This window comes from Symphalangus syndactylus, chromosome 5, assembly GCF_028878055.3.
Source record: "Symphalangus syndactylus isolate Jambi chromosome 5, NHGRI_mSymSyn1-v2.1_pri, whole genome shotgun sequence".
Classification (NCBI taxonomy): domain Eukaryota; kingdom Metazoa; phylum Chordata; class Mammalia; order Primates; family Hylobatidae; genus Symphalangus; species Symphalangus syndactylus.
Window position 1 is genome coordinate 151202627 of NC_072427.2, and position 14485 is coordinate 151217111.

Here is a 14485-nt window from a genome sequence, read left to right on the forward strand (position 1 = left end):
TGTTTGGCTTTGGAATTCTGTATGTAATCATTTTTGAGAAAGCAGCTTTGCTGTGCTGGTGTGTGCTGCTTATTTAAAATTCAGTCATTCTCATGAGTACTAGAAAGTGCTGGCTGGTCAACCACTCTGCTCAGTGGGTGAGGGAAGGGGCTAAAAATCCATAATAATTCAACAAGTGGCTGAGCCACAGACGGGTAATAAAGTGAGTTCAGAATCCTGCATGGGGTTGTGTTGGAAAGCAGCTCTGCCTGCCGTGATTCGACTTTTTCTTGCTTTAGAATGGCACAGTTGATACTGGCAAATCTTTCTTTATCCCTTCTGATAAAAAAATAATGTTGGCGTTTCACCTGGGTGGGAGTGGGTGAGATTTTCTTCTCTGAGAAGTCAGTTTTGGCTCTAAAATACTCTGGTTAGATTAAAATGTAAGAGGCTCTTGAGCGAGGATTGGAAGTGGGAATAACACAGGCTCTTTTCCAAAAAGCTCAGGGTGGGGAGGCTGGGACCAGGTCAGGAGGAGAATTCACTCAGAACGCCACAGGTCAATGCAAAGCAGAGCACAAGAGAGAGAATGTTTTGAGGGATTAACGCAGCAGAAAACGTTATAGCATCAGGATCCCGTCAAGACTTGTAGCAGGCACAAGAGCCTGGTGGTGTATTAAGTACCTTCCATTTTTATTTGTTTCTTTTTGTCTTTTGCTTTGCTTTTCTTTCTTTCTTTCTTTCTTTCTTTCTTTCTTTCTTTCTTTCTTTCTTTCTTTTTTTTCTTTCTTTTCTTTCTTTCTTTCTTTCTTTTTTTTGAGATAGAGTTTCGCTCTTGTTGCCTAGACTGGATTGCAATGGCACAATCTCGGCTCACTGCAACCTCCGCCTCCTGGGTTCAAGTGATTCTCCTGCCCCAGCTTCCCCAGTAACTGGGATTACAGGCGCTCGCCACCATGCCCAGCTAATGTTTTGTATTTTTAGTAGAGTCGGGGTTTCACCACGTTGGCCAGGCTGGTCTTGAACTCCTTATCTCAGTTGATCCACCTGCCTCAGCCTCCCAAAGTGCTGGGATTATAGGCGTGAGCCACTGCACCTGGCCACCTTCCATTTTTATAAGAAATGTAGGAAATTCATTGGTATGGATGGCAACTGGACAATGAAAGCAGATACGAGAGAGACAAGTCCATTCACAATCTGAGATTTTTATTTGGATATGGCAGGATTTTTGTTATTTAGATGTCTTTTTTTCTTGAAAGAGAATATGGTATAGCAGAGGCTGTTTCTAGTATTAAATACCTCAGAGGGAATTTCATTACAAGATCAAGGAAAGAGTCTGCACGGTTTTGGCTTCTGATGAAAAGCATCTAAAACCAAGTTAAATCAAAGAGAACCCTTAAACAAATCATTGATTTGGGTGATGCAAAGAAACCTCAGTCAGAGAGCCTCTTTTGGAGCATGAAAGCGAGGAGAGGAACTGTGCAGGGCTCAGCCTTCGAGACTACGTTCCGGGATAGGATTTCTGATCTCTGCACCCCGTTAGAAAGAAATGAAATGGACGGGATCTGGTGGTTTACTTACTATGGAGGAGGACAAGAGGAGCCCGAGGCCCAAGGAGACCAAGTGACTTGCCCGCGGTTAACATCAGCGGTGACATGGGGGAATATGCTTTTTTAAAAAAAAATCCCAAGTCTGGTTTTCTTTCTGCACCTCTACATTGCCTGTGGGAGGTAAGGGATTCAGTAGAAAGAGCATGGGTTTGAGATGTGCTTGGTTGGAATCCAGCCTCCATTTCCTCATCTGCACATGACCGAGGCTGTGTTAATCATAACATCTGCTGTGTTAATTCTCCCAAAACATTGTCTCTTGGGTGCTCTACTCTGCTTTAACCTGTGGCCTCCTGAGCAAATTCCCCTCCTGACCTGGTCCCAGTGTCCCCACCCTGAGGTTTTTGGAAAGGAGCCTGTGTTATTCCTGCTTTCAACCCTCACTCAAGGAGTCCAGGAGTTGTTCCTGTCTGCTCAAGTAGGACCTCCAGCTTCTTGTAAACTCTCCTCCAGCCTCACACACTCACTGGCTGACTCGTTCATTCAGGTGCTGTTCTGGATGCCTGGGATACAGCTGTGAACCAGAGACACCTGCCTTCATGGAGCTTACGCTCCAGACCAGCGCTGCACATTAGAAATACAACATGAACCACATGTATAATTTTCCATTTTGGCCACATTTTTTTTTAAAGTAAAAGAAACAGATGAAATTCATTGTAATAACATTTTATTTAACCTAATACATGCAACATATTATCATTTCAGCATGCAGTCACTCTAAAAATTATTAATAAGATCTTTTACATTCTTTTGAACTCAGTCTTTGAAATATCTTTTGCTCTTACATCTCACTTTAGACTGTCCACAGTTCAAGTGCTCACCTTCATATGTGGCTTGCAGCTACTGTATTGGACAGTACAGGTCTATGGCTTGAGATCAAGATTCCGCCATCCCCCCAAGGCATGGAAACTGGGAGAAGAGCATCTCTGCAAGCCCAGCTGCTTGAGAGAGAATGCTGCCTCTCCACAAAGGTGTCTTCACCCAGGGCCCTCGGTTCCACCCACTGGAGCATGCTGAGCTCATGCAGAAAGAGGGAGGATGCCCACGCCCCCGGGTCCTGACCTAGTCTGTGGGTTCAGGCGAGGGAACAACACTGTACTATCCTCCCTATAATGATAATAGTAATAATATAATTAGCACTTAAAGCACTAAGTACGGGTCATACCCTGTGCTAAGCACTTTATATGTGCTGTGTATCTTACCATCTTCACAACAACTTTATGAGAGAGGTGCTATTATCATCCATGTTTAACACAGGAGAAATTGACTCAGAGAAGATAAATAACTTCCTGAGGATCACAGGTAGGAAGTGGCAGAGCTGGGACTTGAACCCAGGGCTGTCTAAAACCAAAGCCTAGTGTTCTTAAGACAGAGTGAGATCCATCTAGGGTCACATGGGAACTGAGCACAGAATCCTGAGCCTCATCTAAGGCTCTCTTCATCCATTCAAAGGCCACACCACTGAGGTGGAATGCTTTGGAGATGGAGGTGTCATTGAGGATGACTAAGTGTCACATGGAGGAATATATGGGAGACATCTGGCATCCCCAGGCCCAGCCCTCCACAGCTGTCAACCAGGATCCATAACTGCTGGCACGTTCTTATTACAAATAAGATAGCGTAATCTTTGAAAACCATATAATAATGTAGGTGTATTACAAATAAGATAGTGACTCATAAATGAGAGGCATAAATGACAAAATCCTTTGTATACTCTGAAGCACCATATAAGACTGTGCTCTCATCATTCTATGGTTATTGCTGTTGTTATCATTCAGTCGGTGGTGTGTCCAGGGAGCTTACCCTAGCCCGGATCGCAGTGGTAGGCCTGCAATATCAAATGGCAGCTGAGAACATAACCTGACTTGAATGTTCTGTCGCCACTGGGTCCCAGCACCTGGAAGTATTTGAGTTTTGCATGTGGATATATTGCAGTAAAAGCCCAATGTGCAGACGAGCTAATTAGCCAGGTGTTTTCAGCATTTGCCAGCTTGCCTGGTGCTGAAATCAGTCTTCATGTTCAGCTTTGGTGGCCAGCAGCACTTCTGGCTCTTCAGAGCATTGTTACAGAGACACTTAGAAACCAGCAGACATGATGGGGCGGGTACAGGCCCACTCTCAAGTCCTAGGACAGGCGAGAGGCCAGGAAGCCAGCCACTAGCATCTGGAAGAGAAGGCCCACCGACTGCTGCGGGTTTCCTGGGCATTTCTCGTGACCTTGCTAAATGGGATTATCCTGAAGAGCATCCAAATCCCATTCACTCTCTAAGCCCAGTTTAAATCCCACTCGCTCCACAGAAGCCTTTCCTGACATTTCAGCTCCTGTCCTCTCCCCATCTGAAGTCCTGTGGTATTGAACGCCTGTGCCATCCACTTAGACACTGAAGTGTCCTGGCTTGTACAAAGGGTCTTCCAAAAGTTCATGGAAAATGCATATTATTAAAAAAAATACAAGAATATCAAAATTGTTTTAGAACCAAAATAAACTCATACTAACTTGGTATAACATCTGAACAGGATCTAGTTTGAGTCACTAAGAAGGATAAGACATCAGTTTGAAAAGAGCCCCTATCGAAGCAACACAAATTCTGCTAAAATTGAAACAAAAACAAACAACAAATTTGTAGAGAAGCTTGGGCAGGAGAATTGTGAACTTATTGATGCTTTACAAGAAGTTCATGGGGACAATGCCCCCCCCAAAATCAGCATTTACAAATGGACAGCTCATTTTAAGAAGGGATGAGATGACATTGAAGATGAAGCCCATAGCGGCAGACCATCCACATCAATTTGCAAGGAAAAGATACATCTTGTTTGTGCCCTAACTAAAAAGGACCAATGTTTAACAGAACTAACGATGGCCAACACTGTAGACATCTCAACTGGTTTAGCTTACATAATATTGACTGAAAAATTAAAACTGAGCAAACTTCCCACTCAATGTTTGACAAAACCGTTGTGCCCAGATCAGCTGCAGACAAGAGCAGAGCTTTCAATGGAACTTTCAAACAAATGGAATCAAGACCCTGAAGGACTTCTTTGAAGAACTGTAACAGGAGATGAAACAGGGCTTTTTCAGTATGATCCTGAAAACAAAGCACAATCAAACCAAGAGGTGGAAGTGGTCCAATTAAAGCAAATGTGGACCAGTCAAGAGCAGAGGTCATGGCAATGGTCTTTTGGAATGCTCAAGGCATTTTGCTTGTTGACTTTCTGAAGAGCCAAAGAACAATAACATCTGCTTATTATGAGAGCATTTATTGTGAGAAAGCCAAAGCATTAGAAGAAAAACACCTAAAGAAAAAAAAAAAAAACAAACCTGGGAGAGTGTCACCAGAGACTCCTCCACCAGGACGATGCTCCCGCTCATTCTTCTCTTCAGACAAGGGCAATTTCAAGAGAGGTTTGGTGGGAAATCATCAGGCATCCACTTTACAGTTCTGATTTGGCTCCTTCTGACTTCTTTTTGTTTTCTAATCTTAAATCTTTAAAGGGCACTCATTTTTCTTCAGTTAATAATGCAAAAAAGACTGCATTGACATGATTAAATTCCCAGGACCCTCATTTCTTTAGGGATGGACTATATGGCTGTTGTCATTGCTTAAAAAACTGTATCAAACATGATGGAGCTTATGTTGGGAAATCAAGTTTATATTTGTAATTTTCATCGTTTAATTCCATTTTTATGAACTTTTGAAGTCACCTTTTATTGTTAGCTACATATTGTTTTCTGGTTTAACCTTCACTTTCACATTCCTGGCCTTCTGTGACCTCTCCCAGTGACAATCATATGTGGACTTGGGACATCTCTGATGACCTATCTGGTTGGTAAACTGTACCTTGTTTCAGACTGGGTTTAAGGGAGCTGTTTCATTATTATAAGTACGTGTGATGTTCTTAATTAACTTTTTATGTGGCTTTGCAAGCTGTCTAGGCATCCAAAACATACACCCTTTGAGACTCAGGTTGGTCTCTTGTAATCTCACCCTCCATCTTAGAATAGCTGTCTTACTTACCTTGGTTGTACTCAGTGACAGCATGTTGCTGGGAAATTGAGTGAAGGGCTAGTGCCACCGTCCAAATTAGCTCCCTCTCATACTAGCCACTCACATAATACTCTTTACTTTCCTTTTACTGCAGTTACCATGATTTATATCATATATTCACTCATTTGTTGAAGCCTTTCCCCCAACCCACTGGGAGACCTATTTGCTTCTTTACCATATCCCATGCACCCAGTGCCTGGAACCTGGTAGGGGGTCTGTAAAGACTAGATCAATAAATGCATGAATTAATTAGCATGGTCACTATAGGAGAAGGCAAGGGTTGGGACAAGAGAGTTCAGATCTGGGGCTCAGTGGCTTTCTGAATCCCTCAGATGTAAAGAGAAGTAGGGTCTGCTACAGATGGGCAGTGGAATAATGGAAAATACATTGGCCTAGAAGTCAGGGACCTGAGGGTCAGGCATTCTACTGCATTTTCTATGTAACTTCGAGAAAGTCTTATAAGGGTTGAAGGAGATATTTTTGTGAAATTGCTTTGTAAACCATAAAGTGATATGGTAAGATGTTGTTCATCACCCTAAGATGTGGCCCCTGCCTATTTGTCCAAATATATTTCTTACTTATTTAATGTAGCTAGGCCAATCTTCTCATTAAAAAATATTTTTCTCTCCTTATTGCAAAATAATGCATTGTAGTAATAAAAATATCAGAAAATTCAGAAGAAAATAAAAATCATCTCTTAAGGTTATCATCTAGAAATAACACTGTTCATATCTTATTTATAGTCCAAACAATTTTTTCTAAGTCAGTTTCCCAGGTGTCAGCAGTGGGGACAAGACAGGGCAGCTTTGCTCTCCTGTTTACCCACTGCGCTGGCTTTGCTGAGGGCTGCTGCCTGGGAAAGCACCAGAGAGTGAAGTCTCCCCATTTGTTTGCTTCCAGCATCCTGGTAGCAATGCCAGCGGAGCAGGGGACAGGGGTGCCCACAGGTGGCTTAGAGAGGGGGTTATCTTGCTCCAGCACTTTTCATTATCTGGAAGTGCTCATTTGGTCTGTGTATTTTGATTTGTCTCTCCCCACTGGAATATAAGCTCTGCAAGGACAATACCTTGCTGGATTTGCCTGTTGCTGCCTTTGGCACCTAAAAAAAGTGCCTGCACAGAGTGAATATTCATTAAACAAATGAATGAGCATGAGCCTGTGTTACCTCGTATAGAACAGGAAACACCTGATGACTATTTGCCTCCCATGAATTGTGCATATGAGAGGCACAGAGGCCAGATTCCTTGGTGATACACATCCGGACTTCAGGTCTAGCTGTGGTTTGAGCTTTGGCATTCTACAGTAGATAATCCCAATCCCCTTTTTGTAATCACTACTGCTCCCTTCAGTCATTTCAAGCATGCTCTCAGACCGTGCTACTTAGCATGTGGCCAAAGCATTCTGTAAAGTTGCTCTCCAGGTTCAGTCGTAATGCTCCCAAACTGTCCTGTGCAAGGAAGCCCATCCTCTCCCTGTCCCAAAGCCTGTCCCTCCTCCATCATTTTTCAGCTTTTCCTCCTTATGTAGCCCCTAGGCTTTCTTGTACATCCTACTGCATTTCTTTCTTAGGGAAGGCAGTGATTCTTGCCACAATGCTTACATCGCTATCTTCAAAGGTGAGCTCCTATGGTGTAGATGGCATCTGTGGATTGGATGGAAAGAATTTAAAGAGCACTTGCTGAGAGCTGGAGCTCTGTTGGGGGCGTGGGGGCAGTGTCCAATTAACCCTGAGGCTACCCCCTTCTCATGCACAAGGGCCTGCTCCCATCAGGCTGGACGTAATCTCTGGATTCAGGGTCACTAAGCAGACTTATCATTGCTATTCCTTCATCTTCCCTCCTCTTCTCCAAAACCTGGAAGAGGATGAATTAGGCCTGTTTTCTTCCAGAACACTGCAATGCGGCAGGAGCAATGTTTCCTCCCAAGTTTTTCCAAAATTGCTATAAAGCCACTTCTGTTGTGACCCTCAGTGGACAACAAGGTGTGATTCATCTCTTGTGTGTTTCCTAGGTGGAATTCAAGTCACCAGTGGCCAAAGTACCCTCCAGGTGTGAAGAGTTGCAGGTCCTCCAAGGAGCCGGGAGCTGCAAGGTGAGTGAGCGAACAAAAGGCAACAGGTTGCAGAGTACTAGATCTGCCCCTACCCCAGACCCCAACTTCAGGCCCTGCCTTGTTAGCACTATTGTAGCTGTTTTTTAATATTCACGAGGATCAGCAGTAGGCCTTTGGATTTGAGAAACAGTTCATCAGCCTTCTTGAGGACAGTTTTAAAAATACTAGATGACAGAGGGTCTATTCCACCTTGTTGGGGTATCACTTAAGTTCATTTAAGGGAGGCCTTGGGGAGAGGGGGTTTGTCACTTTGCCCAGCTCTTTTTCATGTGGGCACAAGGGTCTGGAAGCCTCCAGAGAGGGTCTGCTATCCTCTCTCTGCAAAGAGCCGCTCCTCAGCCACTGGTCACTCACAGAGCCAGTTCCACTGTGGAGCCTGTCCAATCCTGATTTCCCTGCTGTCCAGCCTCCCTTGGCAATGAGGAGGGTGTGTTTGCGTTGGTGTACAGCATCACAGTTCACTTTCACATCTGCTGTCTCAGCCACTTCCCATGGGATAGTGATATAGTAATAGTTTGGATATTTGTCACTGCCCAAATCTCATGTTGAATTGTAATCCCTAGTTTTGGAGGTGGGCCTGGTGGGAGGTGATTGGATTATGGGGGTGAATCCTCATGAATGGCTTAGCACTATCCCTCATGGCTTGGTGCTGTACTTACCATAGTGAGTGAGTTCTCATGATATCTGGTCATTTAAAAGTGTGTGATACCTCACCCCCAGCTGTCTCTCTCTCTGTTGCTCCTGCTTTGCCATGTGACATGCAAGCCCCTGCTTCACCTTCTGCCATGAGTAAGAGCTCCCTGGGACCTCCCCAGTAACCAAGCAGATGTTGGCACCATGCTTGCATAGCTTGCAGAACCATAAACCAATTAAACTTCTTTTCTTCTTAAATTATCCAGTCTCAGGTATTTCTTTTTTTTTTTTTTTTTTTTTTTGAGACGGAGTCTTGCTCTGTCGCCCAGGCTGGAGTGCAGTGGCACAATCTCGGCTCACTGCAAGCTCCGCCTCCCAGGTTCATGCCATTCTCCTGCCTCAGCCTCTCCGAGTAGCTGGGACTACAGGTGCCCGCCACCACGCCCGGCTAATGTTTTGTATTTTTAATAGAGACAGGGTTTCACCATGGTCTCGATCTCCTGACCTCGTGATCCGCCCGCCTCGGCCTCCCAAAGTGCTGGGATTACAAGCGTGAGCCACCGCGCCCGGCCTGAGTCTCAGGTATTTCTTTATAGCAATGCAAGAATGACCTAATACAGATAGGCAGGGAGGAAACTGTTATCCTCACTTAAAAAAAAAATGGCCAACTTCCCAAGGTCACAGGATGGAAAAGTTCACTCTTGAACTTTATTTTTGATGCCTAAACCTTTCTATGATACTATGCTTCTGCTAGCCTCTTGACAGATGGGGTTGAGAGGACAAGAAGAGGGAAGGGAGAGGGAATGAAGACTAGAGGTTTGATGGGGAAATAATTGGAAACTGTTGGCTAAGATACCAAGTGGGGTTATCTCTGCAGGTTAGATTCATTGTTGTCTTTGTTTTCCTCTCATTTTCTAGCAGCCACTAAAATCCATGATAATAATGTGCTCTCCAAACTCATAGTGATTCATACAAGAAAGACTATGGTTTGGAGAAAATGTCAAAATTAAGCCCTTTGGATGGCCTTTTACTCCACCTCAGTAGAGCATCTTGTATGTTAAACTCTAACTAATACTGAATTTGTTACCAAGAGTAGGGTGCCGCTGTAATAAATACCTAAAAATGTGGATGTGGCTGTGGAATGGGTAATAGGTAGAGGCTGAAAGAATTTTGAGGTACATGCTAGAAAAAGCCTACATTGCCATGACCTGACTTTTAAAGGTGGTTCTGGTGAGGGCTCAGAAGGAGAAGAGAAGAGCTGTAGAGAAGGCCTCAATCTTAAAGAAGACGTAAGTCATCCTGAACAGAGCATTGGTAGGAATATGGATGATAAAAGCCGTTCTGATGAGGTCTCAGATGAAAATGAAGAACATGTTATTAGACACTAGAGGAAAGGCCAGTCTTGTTATAAAGTGGCAAAGAACTTGGCCAAGTTGTGCTCACATCAGTGTTTCGTAGAAGGTAGAACCCGCAAGTGATGAAATTGGATATTTGACTGAGGAAATATCTAAGGAAAGTTTGAAGGAGTGGCCTAGTTTCTCTCGACTGCTTATAGTAAAATTTGAGAGGGGGACTGTGACTTAAGATGAAATTGCAAGTCAAAAGCAGAGAACTTAAAGATTTGGAACATTCTCAGCCTATTCCTTTAGAGATGGAACATCTGTCATGCCCCTGTCCCATCATTGTTTTTGGAAGCACACAACTTGTTTGATTTCACAGGCTCACAGCTGGTGAGGAATTTGTCTTAGAATGAATAATACCGAGTCTCAACCATATCTGATTTACGTGATATCTACATGAGATTTTGGACTTTCTGCCTTTGAGTTTATGCTAGAACGAGTTGAGACTTTTGAGGCTGTTGGAATGGAACGAATGTATTTTGCATGTGAGAAGGACATGAGTTGGGGAATTCAGGGTTGGAATGCTACGGACTGAATAACTGTGCCAATTTAAAACTCGTTATGTTGAAACTTAACCTCCCAAGTGGATGATAGTAGGAAATGGGGCCTTTGAGGACTCTGATGGGATTAGTGCCCTGATAAAAGAGGCCTAGTAAACTTCCCATCTTTCTTTCTTTTTTTTTTTTTTTTGAGGTGGAGCCTTGCTCTGTCACCAGGCTGGAGTGCAGTGGCACGATCTTGGCTCACTACAACCTCCGCCTCCCGGGTTCAAGCGATTCTCTTGCCTCAGCCTCCTGAGTAGCTGGGATTACAGGCACGCTCACCATGCCCAGCTAATTTCTGTATTTTTAGTAGAGATGGGGTTTCACCATGTTGGCCAGGATGGTCTCGATCTCTTGATCTTGTGATCCACCCGCCTTGGCCTCCCAAAGTGTTGGGATTACAGGCGTGAGCCACTGCACCCGGCCAGAAACTGAGGTTGTAAAGAGTCAGGCAGACTTAAGATTGAATTCATGAATTAGCTGTTTTCCTGCAATAAATAACTTTTCTGAAACAGCTTCCTGCGGTGCTACTATAAAGAATAATGCAAAGCAGATTTAAATAAAACCTCCTCTTTATTGGATTATCCACTCATTTGGATTATCTCTACCATAGCTGATTTTCATTTTCTTAAACATTTGAGAGAAGTTTCTGCTTCAAAAATTAAATAAAATGAGTCAGAATTGTATGGTATAGAGAATTACTGGAGAGTAGTTTTATTTTTGGGGACCACTCTGAGAGTTGTTTGTGCCTACAGTTTTTATTGCACACACACACACGTGGCTCTTCTCACCTCCTCTACCTCTGCTGTTTGTATGTTGTCCCCTGATAGATTGTCAGTGCATTGTGAAAGACAATAGTTGTAAATACATCTCTGTGTCTCCCATAGCAGCTGTCTGGTTCAGTGCCTTCCACATAGCTGGAGAAATTGCAACCATTTTCCCAGAAAGAGTTGGAACATCATAATCCAAGAGAAAGAGAGGCTTTGAGAATAGAGTGCTAAGAGTTAAGGGCACAGGAACAGACACAGAAAACATAGATATTTAGGTCTGGAGACTTGAAAAGGAAGGTTTGGAACTGGGAGAATGTATCACATAGAAAATATACAAAATGTTGTCATTAATGTTGGATCAAGAGAATTATCTTAGATTGGGCTCCCAGAAGCCAACCCTGACAGGAAGATTCATATTCAGGTGGTTTATTAAGAAAATGCTGGCCAGGCCTGATGGCTCACGCCTGTAATCCCAGCACTTTGGGAGGCCGAGGTGGGCGGATCACAAGGTCAGGAGATAGAGACCATCTGGCTAACACGGTGAAACCCCGTCTCTACTAAAAAATACAAAAAATTAGCCAGGCGTGGTGGTGGGCGCCTGTAGTCCCAGCTACTTGGGAGGCTGAGGCAGGAGAGTGGCGTGAACCCGGGAGGCGGAGCTTGCAGTGAGCCGAGATTGGGCCACTGCACTCCAGCCTGGGCGACAGAGCGAGACTCCGTCTCAAAAAAAAAAAAAAAAAAAGAAAAAGAAAAGAAAATGCTTCCAGGAGAACCTGGTAAGGGATGGGGAAGCAGGATGGGAGAGAGTAGGAAGCCACACATAGTGAGATCTCCGCAAAGTTCCAGCCTCTGTCCCCACAAAAGTGTTCTAAAGTGTATCACAACTAGAGTTTGTTCCCACTGGAGGCAGGAGTACTGGGCTTTCATAATTCCACGCCCGTCAGTCGTTGGATAAGGGCTCTTTAGAGGTGTGGGGGAAACTTCCAGGCACTTCTGGCTCTGTCCATGTGGACAAAGTGGGTCAATAGCTCAAGCGTCCACCTTCTAAGAGTTACGGGTTCAGAGAGTTAGAAGCAAAAGCACACAGATGCTGAGGGAGGGTCCACAAAATGTATTCAAGGGTATCTGAATGGAGCATCGATAACACCACCTTGATAACAGATCTGCAGCCCTGACTTTGTCCAGGTCCACCACACTGATCTGCTTCTAAAATTCATCAGCATATGCAACTTCCTTATCTATAAAGAGGGGATAGTGTTACTTTACTTGCTTATATTACAGCATAATTGCAAAAACAAAACAAAAGGAGATCTGGTATATATAGAATTGTATAGACAACGATAAGAAAGGATGTTATACCAAGCCAGGTGTTATTATTACATCTCCCTCTTCCAGGCCCAGGGGATACATGAGCAATTTGTCCTCTTCAGGCACTTGTCTTGCAGGCATCAGCACTGACAGCCTTTGAAAAAAGCTTGTTCATGGGAAGAAAGCAGACACTTATTTAATGTTGATAAATTTTGCAGCAGTTTCTTTAATATATACCAGACACCTTGAAATACATCTAATTAACCACCAGATATCATGCTGTGGCTATGTTTGGCTTTGATGTTCTCACTGGCTTTAGCAAGGAAATATTGGAAAGCTAATCATAATAGGGCTTAGTTCTTATAAAATGCCTTTTATCTTCAAAGTGGTTTACAACCACTAATTATTGAAGAAATTAGGGTGAACAGCAACCATCTCACAGAGACCTCAAATCATTATCAAGGCTTTTAATGTATCTTATAATAGAGCAAGAGAAGTGCGAAGGGGGCTGTTTAATAATAGTTGTCCAGACCTGAAAGAGTTGTTTTACAGAGGTAGGAGACAGCTGTTCCCTGTCTCCCTTGAGGCTAGAACAAGAAAATTGGACCTAATTTGAGGAGAAGGGATGCAAGATGGAGCATAGCAGAAGCTACAGCAGGCTGCAGAGTGGAAAGACTGCCCATTTCAAAGGCAGTCAAATGCACCTCCATCCACCTGCCCCTTTATAAGGCTGGTGGGGCATATTCACCTTCTTGGTGGCCTGGGGTAGGGGAAACCACACCACGAAATCCTGTCCGGCTGGGAGTCAAGGGTAGATTTTTGGACCTCTTGGTTGTTTCTCTTTATGTAATTTTGTTTTGTTTTGTTTTTTTGCTTTTTTATTAGTTCGTTTTATTATAATATGATCTGGGGTGGAGGAAGCCAATTTGATTTCAATATAATAATAATAGCTGACAGGCTGGGTGTGTTGGCTCATGCCTGTAATCCCAGCACTTTGGGAGGATGAGGCAGGTGGACCACTTGAGGTCAGGAGTTCAAGACCAGCCTGGCCAACGTGGTGAAACCCCAACTCTACTAAAAATAATAAAAAAATTAGCTGGGCGTGGTGGCACACACCTGTAATCGCAGCTACTTGGGAAACTGAGGCAGGAGAATTGCTTGAATCCAGGGGCCGGAGGTTGCTGTGAGCTGAGATCATGCCACTGCACTTCATCCCGGGCAACAGAGTGAGACTCTGTCTCTAAATAAATAAGTAATAGCTGACACATGTAAGTAGCTGTCCTGGCCCTTCATTTTACAGATGAGGAAAATGAAGTTCAGAGAGCTTAAGAAACTTGCCAGAGTCATACAGCTAACTCAGGCACTCTGGCCTTGGAATTCATGTTCTTATCCACCACAGCAGGAGGCCTATCAGAGAAGGGGTGGTATTTGTCCAAAGCCCCCTACTTCACTATGTGTCAAAGAAATAAATCACACTCTCATATGGAACAGGGACAATTCTGACTTCCGGCTGGGTCTGGCTCCTGTGCTAAGTGCTTTCCTCCTGCGTAGGAGGTGGTGAGAGGAGCCCTGTGAGACGCAGCTCTGCATCTCTGTTCCTCACCATCAGGGTCCCTGCATCTGCCTTGTCTCCTGCCCCCACTCAAGGGCCTGCCCAGGTCATGGGGTGTATAGAAGAGGCACAGGCATGAAGAACTGGTGATCCCCCTGTGAAACCCCACATTTCCCCCCAAGCACTAAGACATTTAATAATGGGTTCTGCCCTGTAAGTTTAGGGTTGAGGGGATACATTCTAAAGAGGTATCAGCTACTATCACCTGTGCAAACAGTACTAGGGATGCTGATTCCCTTTTCCAGAAACATCAGCCACTCAATTGCTTTCTTGATGAGAGCCAATAGATTGTTGGTTGAAATTGGTCACAGTGGGAATATTGACACCACGGAAATAGGCAGATGCTACAAATGAGGGCTGCCCCCTACACCAACCCAGAAAATTGATTGTTATATATTGTAGTGTCTTTTTTTCTGACACCAAATATACATCCTATAAGTCAATTCGATTCTGACATTATCCAGAGTTAGTGCAGA

General features: G+C 44.0%; 1 protein-coding gene across 7 annotated transcripts in view; it reads left to right on the forward strand.

Annotated features, from left to right (window-relative positions):
* CRACR2A (calcium release activated channel regulator 2A) overlaps window positions 1-14485 on the forward strand; it is a 154470-nt gene that overhangs the window by 32565 nt on the left and 107420 nt on the right. For all 7 annotated transcript variants that reach the window (XR_010120917.1, XR_010120915.1, XR_010120916.1 and 4 more), the window contains exon 2: window positions 7643-7723. The gene's annotated coding sequence lies outside the window, so the exon portion shown is untranslated. The remainder of the gene's footprint in view (window positions 1-7642; window positions 7724-14485) is intronic.